Source organism: Acyrthosiphon pisum, chromosome A1 (assembly GCF_005508785.2).
Source record: "Acyrthosiphon pisum isolate AL4f chromosome A1, pea_aphid_22Mar2018_4r6ur, whole genome shotgun sequence".
Taxonomy (NCBI): domain Eukaryota; kingdom Metazoa; phylum Arthropoda; class Insecta; order Hemiptera; family Aphididae; genus Acyrthosiphon; species Acyrthosiphon pisum.
The window spans coordinates 138078153-138096759 of NC_042494.1; the positions used below are offsets into that span (position 1 = coordinate 138078153).

At 28.8% G+C, this 18607-nt stretch overlaps 1 protein-coding gene across 1 annotated transcript in view; it reads left to right on the forward strand.

Annotated features, from left to right (window-relative positions):
* The first annotated feature begins 11012 nt into the window (after positions 1-11012).
* Positions 11013-18607, forward strand: part of LOC100166874 (ATP-binding cassette sub-family G member 4) — a 53651-nt gene continuing 46056 nt past the window's right edge. Inside the window, exon 1 of the mRNA XM_008187597.3 lies at positions 11013-11245. The gene's annotated coding sequence lies outside the window, so the exon portion shown is untranslated. The remainder of the gene's footprint in view (positions 11246-18607) is intronic.

Consider the following 18607-nt stretch of genomic DNA (forward strand, 5'->3'; position numbering starts at 1 on the left):
TTAACTTATATCTAATCTCTTTTCATCCGTTACCATCAAAACAGAACCATATAAGCGTTATTCAATAATCGAACGATAACCATAAGTCATAACTCATAACACGCGAGTTATTCATTTATTGAAGTCTTTCCGATCTTCGTATATTATACATCAACATGCAATCGTAAGATATAGTATAAAATTTATTATATTTGCGCGTAAATAATCTGTTAGGTACTGATGCAGTTGATCACATTGGTCACTAATTATCGTTTCATTTTATTAGTAATATTATCATTATTATTATATTTTTTTGTTTTTAACATGAATATTATGTTTTGGGCTGAGTGCAACTTTTTTCCAACCGAATTTCGCGAGGCCGATTTTCGTAACGCTTTGTCATTTTCCATAGAAAAGCGAATCAACAAGATAAAAAAAAAATTATTAATTAAATTCCTAACAAAATTTAGCATGCTACTATAGATATTTTTCCACTGGACCCGAAAATATATGATTCTTCAATTTTCCTTGCAGAGCAAAGATTATAATATTTTATAGTATAACATACTAACATGTAACAAATGTACCCTACTATTAGCTTATAAACATAAAAAATATTTTACAAATTGTAATCATAACTATAATACGAGACTAAAAAAAAATATTAATATAATCACACCAATTTGCCATAAGCATTTTGGTAGCAAGAGTTGCTTAAATCGAGCGATAGCTCTTTGTAGAAATTTAGAAATTAATATTAATGATTATCCTAACTTTATTCATTTTAAGCGTTATGTATTATCCATAGTATAAATTGTTGTTATAACTATTCATTTAAGTAATTTATCTATTAAATTTTATTTTATTTTCTCATTGTAATGATATTAGATGTCACACAACTAACGCCTGTTAATCTAAGATCACCTCACCATAATTTTGTTTATTTTATTTTCTATTTTGTTTATTCTGCAATCTCTCATGTCTATTTTATTACTACCTACTACATATTAATAGTATTTGAATTAAGGACTTAATTAAGAACCTCTCACCTTCACCACAAGCTTTGCTTAAAGAAGGTGAGCAAACAAACTTATTAATGTATTATTTATTGTAACTTTTATTTTATCAAATACCATTTGTTTGCAAATATACATATACATACATATGCTACTTACAATATAGTATACGAATTCACTCTATAATCTAAGTCCAAATGTTTAATAATTGTAAGCTAATAACCGAGTAGTTTATGATGAAACAATATAATATGTATATATATATATGTGTTAACGCACAAAATTTGCTTAAAAATATTGTTGTATTAAATATTATATCGTAATTCTATGATTTATTAAAAACTTCAGTAGCATACATTATTATTTTTTATGTTGACAGGCGACCACACACCTTCATTTTTATTTTATGTTTTTTTTATAAATACTTTATAACAGTCATAAGTTTTGTTCAAATTTATATGAATCATTACATTTTTTTTATTATTTTACTGATACACTATGCGTCTATAGATATGGAACTTTAAAATGTATGTAAAACAACAATTTTTGGTAAGCTAACATCTAAACTGAACCATTATTATAGTGTAGTTGTTTGATATATGTATTGTCATTTCTAAATTTATCACGAAAAATTGCGACAGGATTTTATATTTTATAAATAATATTATGGTTGTTTCAATGATTTTCTTTGTGATAAGTTCACATGATAATATACTATAGTGTATTATATTTTTCAAGGTTTAAAAGATTATAGTTAAACGGTTTTTAACAAGCATAATATTATATAAAATATATTATATGTATTATATATGTAATTATATTATTACAAGTGGTAATCTATATATGTTATGTTGTTCAACTTAATATATACCTATAATCGACTTAATTAAAATTCTCTATATTAAACCGATGTGTATAATATACGATACTTGGTTAGAAAATCGAACTAAGTACCTATACGTAGATAGATAATAATATGAGAGCTGTGAAATGGAGTCAAAATAGTTAATAGCTATGAAAAAAAAGTGATATTCTTCGCCTTATCCCTAAGAATAAAATACATACGTATATTATATACTATATAGAAACAAATATGCCGTCATTACTGCGGACTGACGTGGTGAGGATGAGTGAGTACCCGCACTATACTTTACGTATATACCCGACCAATCGTAACGTCCGTACGTAATCGAAAATACCACCAACAATTACAGAGTTCGAGATGTCGAACATCGGAAACACGTCTATAAAGACTTAAGGGGCCTGGTGCCAGTTTTTAAAATTCTCCGCAAATCTATAAAATTTAATTTTACATTTTATATTTTATATTTTAGTTGCCACCTTAATATTATAATACTCAACTAATCTACTACCTGATACCTATTTAGGGAGGGTTGTAAGGGTGTGTTATATCGAACAAAAATTACTTCACGAAAATAATTCTCAGGCCTTGTAGAATTGTTGAATTTTGATACCTATTATTTTTGGGCGATCATCGTTTCCGCCAAAAAACTCGATTTTCGTTTCCGCCAAAACGAAAAAGGTTCGATTTTCATTTCCGCCAAATCTATTTCTACCTACCGGTCTAAACTATAGTTTGAGGACCATTTAGAGTTACCCAGGGGCCACCACGAGGAGGCGGTTCTCATTGACCCCCAAAAAATTGTTTGACTTCATTTTTTAATTGAAGTTAAAATATTTGAATTTGAATTAGGTTAAGTCAATTTGTGTTATATTATATGTATATATATAGTAAATCAATTATTTCTGACAGTTTTATACTTCTATAATTAATTGTTAATTATTATTTAGAATAATTATTGCATACCTTTTTTAAAAATGTCATTCTTGAAATTGTTTTATTTTTGTATTCGTCTATTGCGTTTGTTGTACTTATCAATCGCTTTTTTATATTACATCTTACAGGTTTTTGCATACCTACGTTGCAACTGTTAATTTGAATGTATACGTTGTTTTGAACATTCGAGATTAAAATTTTTAAAAATGTATTAATATTTGGATGTGATTTATAAAATTGTTCATTAAAATGTGCGTGGAAAGATTCACAATTATTTGTTGTTCTGGATATACTTGCACTAAAATTGGACCATATTGTTGGAGGAAACACATTTTTTTCAGAGATATAATTGTCAGTTAAATAATCAGCATATTTATAATATGCTGACTCTTCTGGTATTATAGACATAAAATCTTCGACAAATGATTCTGAAACTTCTTGAGGATCTAAAAATGTTAATCCAAATGCAGTCCTTAGCCACCCGTTTTCTTTATATTCTGTACTAAGTCCTAACTCTTGAATTTTACGATACCACGCTTGTGTTAAATGAAAACGGCAGCCAATAAGATTAGTTGAAGGCCAAATAGATAATATAGCATTATGAATACTAATTTCGAAATCGTCTGTTACATTTTTTGGGTCAAAAGTCAAATTTTTTTCATAACATTTATTTTGAATATATTTAAAAGCTTGTGTATAAGTTTCAGAGTTTTTATTCTTCAATAAACAAAAAACAAGAGGTACGTAAAAATTGTTCTTCATGCCGTGAATGGTAAATAACTGAGTAAAATATTTTGGACAATATTCAAACGTTCCGTCGACAAAAATTGTATGTGATTCGCATAGAAAAATTAAATTTGTTTCACAAGAAAATATAATGATATTTGTTTCTTGGTCGTTAATTAACAAAAATTCTTCGGCATTTGTGGTAGATGTGTCAGTGTTATCTATTGCAGAATGTAACTCATTTAATGACGAAGGATTAATTGGAAATGAATGCTTTCGTGCTCGATATATACATTGACGAATAGCTGATACATCGTTGACCGTAAAGGTCGAAACACTGTTATTCGATTGAATTTCATTAAAAATTATTTTTTGAGGTCTTTCACTGATATCATTTACTGCTTTTCGATTACAAGCAGTCGTCACTTTTTGCCTATCGATATTAGAACATGGCCCATTGCATATGTGGTCTACAGTACAAGTAATCAATACGTAACTAATTAGTTTTAAAATACCGAAGAAAAAGTAAATTTAAAATAAACACATTTTTTAACATACCTGTTATACTGATCAACTGATTTAACTGATCAACATAAATAGTTGCGGTACAAGTTTTTACGAAGCAGCGATACCTTGAAATATTTGTTTGGACCGATTTGTAAGAAAAATTAAATTTGAACTCATCAATCACAATCATTTTTTTTCCACGTTTACTTGTTATGAATTCCATAATATAAAATTCCAATATATTCAAAAATTAATCTACGTATATTATTCACGCTTCACTCGGACGCGGCTAAATTTTATAATATTTGGTTAATACTCCTAATTTCGTCGCTGTTACCACAGAACTGACGGATCCGATCACAGAACTCCGATCCCGATAACACAGACACTGTTGATATATCTACACGTGATATAGGTTAAATCGATTTATATTTATTTATAATATTATGTAGGTATTTCTACGTTTAAAATCAATTATCTCTTTATGATATCTTAAATATTAAATGGTTTATCGTCATAGGTACATCGATGGTCGATAGAACTACAGACAGACCAGGAGTTCTCAAACTCCAGCTCAATAATATAGGTAGAAATAGATTTGGCGGAAATAAAAATCGAACCTTTTTCGTTTTGGCGGAAACGATTATTGGCGGAAACAAAAATCGGGTTTTTTGGCGGAAACGACTGACGCCTTTTTTTTTATCTTAAAGAAGAAAACTTCCTATAGGCATCGAACTCCGATTTTTTATTTTATTTGAAATAACGGTATTACATTATTTATAAAAAAAACAGAAATCAATGCAGCCTATAGAATATTACCCTATATTAGTAAAAATAAAAATATCAAATTTGGTTGATTGTTCAGAACAGGATCATTATTCCCGTAGACTTTAATTTTGTGTACAGAATTACATTGGCACCAGGCGCCTTAATATTAATATTAATACAAGCTTATATATGGTCGACATTATAGCTGCATAGAAGCATTCACGGGTGTGACTTGTAAGGATTTAGCCGCACCTGGAGTTTTTATTTTTAGGCACCAACAATTGGGCAAAAAAGATTACCCCTAAAGTCTTTGTCACCTAATTGCTGAAATTTGGCTGTATTATCATGTCGACGATATTGCACTCCACAACACGGCAGATGCGTTATTTAATTTGTATACTACGCCAGTTTAATTTACTGTTTGAGTATGTATTATTTATGCGTTTAAAAATGTATACTTTTTTTGAGTGAAGACAGTTTGAACTGCGAAGGGTTGTGTGGGTTGTAAAAAAAAACGCCAAATTTTGCGCACACCTATAGTAATAGATATTATGTAATCAGTTTATTATACTTTAATACACACGCATTCATATTAAAGTAACAATACTAAAATTAAGATTATGCAAAATAATTTATAAAATGGAAGCTAGGTACTTAAGTAAAATAAAAAGTGGTAGGTATTTTAAAAATAACCGCAGGAAGAGTACTTAAACGAAATTTTGACGATGATAGAGTGAACAATAATTTTTTTTTCGTTCCAAAATTATCTGCGCTTTACCTACGTAAGTACTCGACCACAGACCAATCGTACCGTCCATACCTCATTGAAAATACCACCAACAATCACGGAGGTCAAGACGTCAAATATCAGAAACATATCAAAAGACATTAATATTTTTAAGTAATACAAACTTATAATCAACTTAATATGTATTATGTAACCAGTTTAATACCAGTGGCGTCATATCAGTTTTTATAAGGAGGGAGCAAAATGCTTGGGCTTATTATGACGGAACGAAAAAACAGCTCACAAACTAATTTCCTCTTATATTTTTTTGTTATCTCGATCAATTCCCATCTTACATAACTTTATTTTATGTCTGAGGCGAAAATAACCTCATTTTTATAACAAAAATTAAAAAAGACGCGGAGGAGCCAAATAATTGGTACCTATAGATCACCTCAGTCCAGTGCTTCGTTGGCATCATTTTAAATTTTTCTAGAGAGGGATCGAACAAATTCAATTATTATAAAAATAAATTAAAAATCTAACATTTTTAAATACCTTCTAATACAGAGATTTTTTAGAAATCATGGATGAATTGAATAGTGATTGTTTTATTTTTAGAATTTATATTGTATTAGAAGACCAACCCGTCCATATTTGGAACTAAAATCTATAATAAATATTAATTACTATCTTGACAATAATTTTATAGTATCTTCACAATATTACGTTTCCTCAGAATTAAAAAAATAAAAATATTGTTATGTTTTTTCACCAACAATTTAACTATTCTTAAAATCAGACGGGGGCAAATGGCCAACTGCTCCCCTTTAAATGATGCCACTGCGTATGTAAAACTTGGATAATTTTAGAATGGACTGAGCACAAATAATTACAATTCACTCTATCATCGTCAAAATATCGGCTAAGGACTCTTCAAATATTTAGTTTTAAAATGCATAGGAGGTACCAACCACTTTTGCTTTTTTTATTTAACTAACTTCAATTTTACAAATTATTTTGCATAACCTCAATTTCAGTATTTTGATTTTATTCTAAATGCTTACACGCATGAGTATTAAACCTTATGCGTTTATATTAAAATACCTATATGTTAATAGGTACCATACGTCTCTAATAACCGTACAAGCCGTCCCATCAAAAATACCACCAACTATCATAGAGGTCAAGACTGGAGACATCGAACATCGAAAACACATCTAAAGTTAATGTTTTTAAGCAATACAGAGTACATACGTATAATCAACCTAATAGGTATTGTGTGATCAATTTAATACACATGCGTAAGCATTTATATAGGTACTAAGTAAAAATGTTAAAATTAAAATTAGGTACCTACGCAAAATAATTTTTTAAACGGAAGATACTTAAATAACGAAAAATTAGTAGTAATAGATTCAGGTGAAATTAAGAGGAGCTTAGTCTCCCAGTTTACCGTAGCTCCTGTAGATTTTTTAATAATATTTTGGTGTAAAATATATATTACCAAGATCTGTGCTGCTAAATGCTGATACAATTCTTAGACTCCCCGCCCAAAAAAAATGTCCCTAGTTCTGTCTACGGTAAGAATCCTTTTGACAACGATAGAGTAAATTGTATCATTATTTGTGCTCAATCCACTCCAAAGTTTACCATGCTTTACCTGCACATTAGGTGGAGCCGAAACATATAGATACTAAATAAAGCTCTGATAATATATGAATCTTACCTATACCTTTGTAAGATTGGATGGTAGGCGGTACAAGCAAGATCGTAGAACATATGTTTTTATTGATGGAGAACATTAAATAACTATTCATGAATTAATAATAAAATTATTATTATAAATACATAACCTTGAGTTATTCCAATAAAAATGTTTATAATAAGGTATAATTTGTGTGTTTAAATCAAAATTCGTGCAATGATTTAATTGTGTTAATTTACCACCTATAATAATACCACTCATACTTACATTGTATTCACAATAGTTAATGATCAACACATTTCTCAATATATTTGTAGGTTTTATGCAACAGGAAATAAAATTAATACTTATTTCTTGTACATAAGTATAATATATAAATAACTTATTTGGTTTCGTATTGGACACGCCCGGATTAAAGGGGGTCCAGAGGGGGCCATGGCCCCCGGGCCTCGATAGTTAGAATTTATTAAGGGGCCTCAGATTTATCCATTACTTTTTTCGTTATATGCTATAACACTGCGTAAATCACCTAAAAAATAATCGATGATTATGTAGCGGTGGTAAAAGCTTGTAAATTATAATTTAAAAATAAAATAATAAATTATTCATCATTTATTGCTATGTTCCTAATATCTATATATTTATTATAACAGGTGCCTAATATTAAATAATATTAATATATACATTATTATTTTTATTTTTCGTACAGGGGCCTCATTTAAAATTTTGGCCCCTGGACCTCAAAATGTCTTAATCCGGGCTTGGTATTGGACAACTTATATATTATTATTATTATTGACGAATAGCATCACAGGCGTTTCTACTGGTGTAGTGGTGTGGCAGGATGGGCAGCTGCCCTCCTATGAAATTTTTGACATGCGATATGTTATTTTTTAATAACTCTCGTAGACTAGATTTAAAAAATGATCGATCTCAAAAATGTGGATACAATCCGCCTCCCTAGCCATGAAGGTCTTGAAGTGCTTATATGTATATAGCATACAGGAGATATCATTTATAGTAATTTCCTAAAGAATTACTCGCCGTTCTTTCGTAAAATGATTCTGATATGTTAAAATTTTCAAAAAAATTATCCGCTGTATAATTTACAGTGGAAAAGGGGTGTTATCAATTGAAAAACAAGTAGTGCTAGTCCTTAAGTAGTGCGAAGAATCTCAACAATTTGAAAATGTAGTCTTATATAGTATATGCCTATATAAAAATTCTAAAAATCAGATTTCGAATAACTGCATTATTGAAGAAAAAAAGGAGTGAACAGGATTGGTGAAGAATCACCCCGTATTATACTAATACTAAACATACCTTCACCACATTAAAGATTATCATATGAATTACACATAATATTATAATACCTACAACAAACTGCACGACAACAACAATTCCAGTTGATTGGCTTTACATTTTTACCTATTGCATGTAAGTACAATGAGAATTTCAAATATAATATGACGTATGTATGTATCATTTGTATATACGATTTATGCATGTCCTGCACATAGGTACCTAAAAGTCGACGGTGATTCATAATCGATTGGATACAATGTTTTGATTTGTTAAATAGATGACGTTCGCGTATGTTATTACGCGCATTATCATTGACACAATATTTTAATAATATAGCGATGAATGAGTGAGTGAATGAGTGGAATTTGGCTTGAATATATACATAGATAACCTACACCTAGATACCAGTATACCATATCAAGATATAGTATCATTAATTACAAATACTTATAGTATATCCAACACATAACAATAACAACAAATTTCAGTTGATTGGTTTTACACTTGTTCCTATATAATGTATTTACCTACCTCCTGCGTGTAACTACAATGACAATTTTGAATATAATATGACGTACCTATATATGTATCATATATCTATAAATATATATTAAACTGCATATGGTTACATATGCAATATAGATAGCACATTAAATAGTATCATTAATTACACATAATATAGTATATCCAAGTATCCAACACCATACCAACAATTCCAGTTGATTGGTTTTACACTTTTTCTTAAATATATTTACTATTGAGTGTAACTACAATGACAATTTCGAATATAATATGTATAATTTATATATACGTTAAACGTTCTTTACAAAGCCATGTAGATATATTTAACAAAAGTTGACGGTAATACATAATCGATTCGATACAATGTTTTGATTTGTTAAATAAATGTCATTCACTTGTTATTACGAGTTTACCATTGACACAATATTTTAATAATATTATACACTAAATAACCATCAACCTACACATAGTCTCACATGTAGATACCAAATTAAATAGTATATGACATATATATATATATAGTACCTAATACCTATATCCTTCACGATACCAACAATTCCAGTTGATTGATTTTACACTTATTCCTATTTAGATTTACCTGTTGGCTGTTTGCTATTGGCTATAATTTTAAATGCAATGATAATTTCAAATATATATTGTATATGTGCATGTATACATTTTGTACGTCATAGGTATATTATATTCGGCAACAGCAGTTGACGGCGGCATTGTTCCAGAACTCATTGAGTGTTTTGAATAAAAAAATATTCTTATTATTAAGACCATTAAGGTTATATTATATCATATATGTATTATATGAATATGTATATAATATACACGAGTCATCATACAATAATATACAATTTATTGGACAAAAAAATTGCATTCACAGTGCAATGTAATATCATAATGTGGCGTAGTATAGTGTGTCACTGCCGTGCACTAGAAGGTTACTCCATTGCTGCTGTAGAGAGGTATAATAATGCTCTTCTGTTGTGCTGTACATTTTAGTAGATTTTTTTAAACAAAAATAATATATCACTATCTCGATTTTCAAATCTCCAAATAATAATACTGTTGTTACCCGTCGTTAATGTATCCATTTTATTTTCTACGCACTCGAAATCTCGATAGGTCAACCAGCTCTTATCGCTGTTCAACATTTATTGCCAGCAGTGCGCACCTATACCTATAATACGTCTTGTTTAAGGCCGTGTAAACGAACAAAACCATCATAGTATAATAGAATATGAATAGATAAACATAAATATTTGTGTTGTAAATATTATTGGACTCTACGATATAAAATGTTTAATATTATAATATAAACACACATTTGGTGTAATGTTCCCAGTCACCGTAAATTAAAAAAAAATCATTACTATAATACCTACAAGTAAGTAGGTACTTACCTAATAATAATAATATTTTCATGCTCTTATCGTTTTATCTAATAATCTAATAATGTCCGGCTTGAAATACAGGTACAGCTAACTGGCGCCTTCAAATATTTTTATTTTTTTATAATATATACTTACGATTCCGCAAACTGCTTAGGGTATAGGATATTTTTATCCGTGTCCTTTACCTTATAATAATTTTTCATCGCAATAATTCGGCAGTGCCCGAACAGGCCAAACTATACTATACTGCAGCAGTCGAGCAGTCCTACCTAATTTTGATTCTATTATTATATACATAATAAAATCTATCAGGTACATTGTACCTACTACCTATTATACATAACATCTATAGTTTTATATTATTTCGTTTTTTACACTCGCATGGTTTCTACATGATATTATACCGCTCTGCATTGTTTTCGACCACAACCCGAATCTCTGTTAATATATAATAATAATATAGGTATCTATTAACCGCGAACCCGCCCAATATCGCTCGCTCGTAGTGATATTATGTTTAATATTATAGTTAGACGCGTTGTTAGTTATCTGTCGAACGTGAATGTGAATCGCATGTAATACACGTCTCGTTCGTTCGAAAAAGTTTGTAATCTTTTTTCAAATAGCAGGTAATTTTTTTCCTACAGATAAATTATCTTTCTATATTAGTCTATCGGTGTGTCGGTTAAAGTTTTTTAGACCGCCTATATATATATTATAAGTTATAACCCGTATAATTAAAAACGTCATTGAGATATTGAAAACCGACATCGCAGCGGTAATACGGTATGGTATACTACTACACTGATTTTATAATAATAATTTAGTATATTTTCAATTAACTTATTTATAATATTATTAAAGTATATTTCATAGATCTATACTATAGGATAAGTTAAAATAATACTATATAGTATATATTACGTTAATTTATATCATTTTCAAAATCATTAAAATGTCCACACGTAATGTAATAACAATTATAATATAATAACATAAATTATTATAATAATATTAATGTAGGTACATACGTACGCAGCAATATGCGTGACAATCGTTGACATTGAGCCAACTAGGTATAAGTAGGTAGATAATAATAATATAATGGGAGCAAAAATCACATTACTCCGATACAGAGATTGTTTTCAACAGTGTTGTTGTACCCATGTTTTAGAAAATATGACATAATATTATGATTGTGTTATTATATTTTATAATCTATTTTTCTAGAAAGAAATTCAAATAACATTATTTTATGTTTTAACACACTATGTTTACAGTCAAGTCATATTGTAATCGTGTATTACTTGTGTTCACTATGTAGAGAACATATCTTCTCTACATCGTGTTTGTGTTATTATTTTAAAATGTATTGTAACAGTAGGTTTTTTCTTTTTTTATAATTTCTTTTACAGTGCATTGATATTTTTTACGGGTGCAAAAACATATTATGTTCCTATGATAAGACTGTGCAAGAAAAATCGATATATTGGACCTACACGAAGTGTAAATTGTGCACAGGCAATACCATTGTCCATTGATATTATAATTAATAAATCAATAGTAATATAATTGATGTGTGTGGAAATTCAAAATGTTCATCAAAATTATTTTCTGTCCATATAGAATATAGGTTCTAGGTTCTATGTGGTTGGCTGTTGTATATCTATCCTGAACTGATATAAGCACTAAATACCAATTATAGTTGTACCTATTCAAATATTAACTCCTCAGTCGGTATGGTCATTACTATTTATATTTTATTGAGGCTACCCGGTATAGGTACCTACTATATTATAAAAGTTGGTTGATGGTCGATGGGCCTATTATAACAACAATTTAAAATTAATTGTGGAGATAAGTCCGTATAACGACCTTGTAGATTTTAGGAAATCATTAGAATATATAGTTTTGTCTTTATAAATTAATCTAAAAGCGCAGTGGTCTGTTTGTATAAGTCAATAAAAACTGACATTTATTTTATTTAAGAGCTAGGCGTATTTGTTGTTTAATACGGACGTACACAAAACATCAAGGTTTTTTAGATCTTGTTTTTGAATATAAAATACATAATATTTAGACAAATAATCTAAAGTAAAACACATGGCCTAAGCTCCTTTCTTTCCTCTGATTGTATAATATGTAAACATCTGAACTAAAATTCTAATGTTAATATTTGTTTATATATAGGTTTAACGGTAATTTACACAATGCAAATAATTATGTATATTTTCTCAATACAGCGATATAAACATTTGAACACTTAAAGGACAGTTTACATACATTTTAGGTAAATATCTATACTCTTATATATAAATAGGTACATAATACATATATAATTTTGGAATACTTATTAAATTAATTTAAATTAAAATTTTAAATACTTATTAGATATTATACACGTCGCAAGCGTTAATATACACTAATGAGTAATGAGCAATCCATCCAAATGTATTGGATCAATTTTTTTTTTTTTATAATGTGTTTTATAATTTATTTATAATATCTTAGTGTTATAACTGTAGTAGGTACCACTGTATCAGTGGGCCGTGGAGCTTTCATAGAACACAAAAAATTATTTTACAGACACTTAAAAAGTATCGTATTATGCCAAATATCCAAAAACGATCTTATTGCTCAATAATATTGGTATTTATAATAATAATTAATGATATATTATTTTGGCATCGACAACATATTTTGAGTAATACAGTAATAGTTATTAATTATTATAATTTCCACTGGACGGCACTAGCCATTGCAAATTTATATCTAATATTCTAATGAAACACATGAATTCCAAGAGAAGAGAAACATCTATTTTGAATATATATGACTACAATTTCTAAATTATTAAAAATCTTAATTATATTTCATATTACAGTAAATAAATAATAATAGGTTTTCATCTCAATACAAAATTCACGTTTTACTAATTTTACTTCTTATGGAACTTGCAGCTTATTTTTATTGTTATAATATTCCGCATTAAACTTTGTGCATACTATTAGTAAAAATATAATATTATATACATGCTTACTTATACTCCGAGCGCGCACACACACACACACACACACACACACACACACACACACACACACACACACACACACACACACACACACACACACACACACACACACACACAAACACACACAAACACACACAAACATAGAGTTTATGTAAAGGTGGTAATGATTTTAATATTATGGGTATTGCAGGATATAAGATATTATTATAATGTGTCACAATTACAATGTAATTACTTATTATTTGTAGTTGGATAATGTTAACATGTTAACTATGTGCACTTGACAGTACTTTTAATCTAACCTGAGAACTGAGAAGTAAAGGTAATAACAGTCACACAATGTTAGCATAGGAAGGTGTAGTTACATTCTGCGTGACTATAACCGTGGACATCAGCGAAAACTAACTAATCTATAATATAGTTACCTCGTAAAATCTCTCATTGTTCCGTGATCGTATAGGTATATTATTACGTCTATTACCTTGTTGAGGTCTCGTGGACTATAGGTAGGTACGTATTAAAATCGACGATTGTATGAGATAATAGTTGGGCCGAAAATCAATATACCTGTTGCATGTTTCAAATTTAATAATATGCATGTTTTGAATAGCCACTTTCAATCCGAATAACCACATTGTAATGGAGAATTGTTATTGTGGGATTCACCGAATAACAGTCCAACGCAAAGTATTAGTGTATTAGTGCCGCTTGCTTTGATGTACAAAATTACTACTTTTTAAGTAACCATGTAGGTAATTAAAAAAAAAAAAATGTTTTAAAATAAATAGTAAAAGTTAAGGATTATTATTATGGAGTTCACCAAATAACAGACAACGAAAAAGTATAGTCCAACGAGAAGTTTGCTTTGATGTAAAAAATGGCTACTTTTTAAGTAAATAGGTAAAAAAAAAAGTATCTATGAAAAGGGGAATATTTGAGATAATAATATTATAGTTTATGCACTATGCGTATTTGTGCAGCGGTTATGCCCAATGCAGTGGCATATCCAGAATTTGTTTTCATAAGGGGGGTGGGTGGGGGATGGGGGGTTAAAATAATTGTTGATGCATTTTATCTGAAAATGATTTATTAATGAAAATGTAGTCATGGTAATGTATAAATAAACTTTGGTAATTGGTTATAAAATCAGAGTAACTAATAAATATAAAATACTACTACTACCTATATCAATTAAGAATAAATTAATTGATAATTGGTGGTTTAGACGAAAATGTAGGTAATAATATAATTAAAGAATGCGAAAACAAATAAAAGAATTCGTTAATGTGTGTAAATAAAATATATATTCACATGAATTTTGAATAAAAACCGATTTAATATGTTATATTTAATTAATAGTTTTAGATCCATATCATAACGTTTTGGTGTGAAACAGTAAAGAAAAGTGTTTCAACAGAACTGAATAATATTAATAATTAATCACAGTGTCACATATTATCGGGTTTAAATGACCTCTTATTGTCAAGTAGAAGGTTAAATAACATAATATTAAACATTATTATATTGTATTACAATGTACACATGTATACCCACTTCCGTTGATGTAATTAGAGTATACTAAAAAAATATGATTTATTTATACTTCAATATATTTCCGGTAAATTGTTTATATTATATATTATTGTTTTTTCACCTTTGAGTAGGTAATGAGTAAGGACTAATGAAATACTCTGTCCAGCAGGAGAACGCGCCAAGGCCCGACGATGATAGGTCTTCCGTGCATCCCTACGCGCAACATCCAGCTATCGAAACCGGATCTACCAATGCTTTAGCCTGGAAGGGGGGGGGGGTGACCCCCCTCTAATTTACATTTTCTCCCCTAGTAAATGTATTATAATTTATTTACGAAAACGGTAAAAATCTTGATTTAATTTATACTTAACCCTCATTTCATAATCCTGGCTACGCCACAGCACCAATGGCAAAGTCTCCCGTAGGGATGCGCAGAATCAGTGCGTTCTATCACCGAACAAAGTATAATAGTATATAATTCTTAAGCACATAGGAACATTCTTATCAGTTATCAAACACGTCTTCAAAGTGTTAACTAATCACTCCAACTCAAGTGCGATAAATAATTATTATAAATTCAGTGTAAAATGTTATGAAATAAAAAAAAACAACCCTATATGGAGTTAAGTTGACTTCCATAAAAAGTGATTTATTATAATCCACTATGTGAAAAGCCACAGTTATTTTTTTATAGACCATTTTAATATACCAAACAAGAAAAAATATATAATTATTAATTATAGGTGCGTTATATATATTATGTTAAGATATGTACTCATAAAATAAATAAATTATGAAATTAACATTTAAATCTTACTCATGGAGATATTGAAAATAATATTACTTGGACAATTATAGATATTAAAATAAGTATAGATACATATCACAATTTATTCTATAATTACGTAGGTACCCATATAAAGCGCTTATAATGCCAAAATATTTATCTTTTGCACTACATTTTGAAGTAAATCGATTCAGTTTCTCCTTGACCCGTTGTTAATTTACAGTATATATTATTATTATTATTATAAACAACCAAATACATATAGATCATTATTTTGTCAATTTAACACTTTAGAAGAAAATACATCTGGTATTATTTGAGGAAACCGGTCGGACAGATAATTGTTGATGTTCTGAACCAGGCTGACGTATTATAAGGTCAGATGAAATGCGTACAATATAAGTCAAATTAGACAAAAAAAAATTGTGTTAGTGGCTACACACCAATATTATTAATATTCATAATTTCAGTAAAAGTGGTTTGACTTGATTTAGTAAAGTATAATTTGATTATTTGTTGTTATCATTGACAATGAGTACAATTCAACATTTTACGACACTAACCTTCATTTACTCGTAGTAAATATGCGTACTTTTTTTGTTTGGCAGTTTTAATTTTTTCTAAACGATAACAATTACCAATCGAAACATAAAAGTATTTTTTGTTAAATTATCGACACACAGTTAAAATATTTCAACGTAATATAAAATTGTCCATACAAATTTATAACGAAAAAAGTAAATTTATCTTTATAGTAGGTACTTACAGACTTATACAAATTATAATATTTATAGATTAAGTACAATACAATAACAACTTTATCAAAAATGAGGAAAGTCTCTACTTTATTGAATAGGTGTTGAGTGAATGAACCTCTTCATGAAGGAGTACCTAAGTCACTTAGTCACTGTATAATGTAAGTGTTAATACAGTCATGTAAAAAATACTAATTTTATTTTGTATTCAGAATACGTATTCGAGTACTCAAAAAAAGTATTCGAATACTATTAGAACATATTTTTTTACCCCGCTAATATTTGTCAGTTTTGGAATGGTTGAAATATATTATGGGTCAATTATATTTCATACAAAGAGAATAACTATTGTTTATAATTTATAATGTGGCCGACATTTAATAGAAAAATTTGTTTCGTCACCAATATAAACTGTTTTTCGAGTTCAAAAAAATAGTATTTGAATACATATTCAAATACTTAACAAGACTGGTGTTAAATTAGAATTTCGTTTTAAAAAACTACGATTCTGAGCGAAGACCGTCAGCCTGTATGACTTATACTTTATTTTATGATATATATTTATATTTATATTTAATTCATTTATTTTACTATTAGTAAAACAGTAGATTGGATTAATTGTTGCCAAAAATATTGCATTTTAAAATTTCATTATGTGGATATAAAATATTTATAATATACGTTAAATGTTTGGAGTAATCACGAATAATATTTATGAATTACAACAAAATAAATACAATTGTTATTCTTCGTTTAAATAACTAATTTCGTACGAATTTGAACTTAAATGTGTAAAAGCCAAAATAATAATAATAATAATAATAATAATAATAATATATTTATTTTCCAACTATGGTTTAACATTTAAAATATAAAGATACATTGACAGTAGGAAGTTAGTCACTTCCAAGCCGTTGGCTGTGCGGAAATGAATTTTGTATTTATATAGGTATTTTTTAGATTTATTGGTTTCAGTATGAACTAATTATGAGGACATTTGTATTGTACTATTATGTTTTCAATCATTCACTATAAAAATTGAAAATTTTATAGTTTTTTAACAACAACATTTTAGCTGTATTTTAACTGTCCTAAAAGGTAATGAGAGACAGGAAAAAACTTGTTATATAATATACAAATAGTTTTTAGAAATATCACAGTAGACATTATTAGGTATTTTATATTCTTTCCACTCTTTGCCTACAAAATTATTGTTTCATTAGAGACAATTCTGATTCAACAAAATGAAAATTATTGCATAAGGCGACGGCAACGACGAGGCAGGACTGTCGACTATTCCTGCGTTGTTGTGGCACGGACATTTTTTATCCCTGGTCAGACTAATTGTCTCAACGACCGGTCATTAAATAATTACTTATTTTTGTTTTGATTAGAAGAGTCAATTTTATTAAATTTCATTTTTTTTTATCGAAGAGTTACTTGATTTCCTTTAAAACTACATTTACATGTTTTTTGATTTAACTCCACAGTTTGCGTATAGAGGCGTTTGTGTCGAAAACATTTGCATAATATGAAATAGTAGCATATGACACCGTTATAACTAATAAGTATAGGTAGGTACTTACTTTCTGTTCCAGTACCTCGTTATCGTGGTCCGTTGAGAAATAGTACGGTTTTGTCTCGGTTAAAGAGATCTCACCCCCGGACATCTAGTACTCGTTATAGTGGTCAGTTCTTTGAGAGTAATGCGACCTTAGAGTTATACGTCATATAGTGTAAGTCCTGCGAGTTCTTGTTAAACTATTCTTTTGTGAAGTACTCGTTATCGTGATAGCCAGAAGGAGAATTTAATAAGGTATTTTACCGCAGGTTTTGATATTCACTCACTTGATAGTTTGGGAATAGGAATCCAAAAAAAACCTTTTTAATACTATGATTACCATAGGGTACAACTATGGTTAAAACTATGGGGGAGCTACAGCCCCCTATCAAATCTATTAATTTAAAATAACCCATATGAGGCTTGTATGTAAATAAATGAGAGATATTTTTTTTTTTTTGGGGGGGGGGGCTAAATCGTA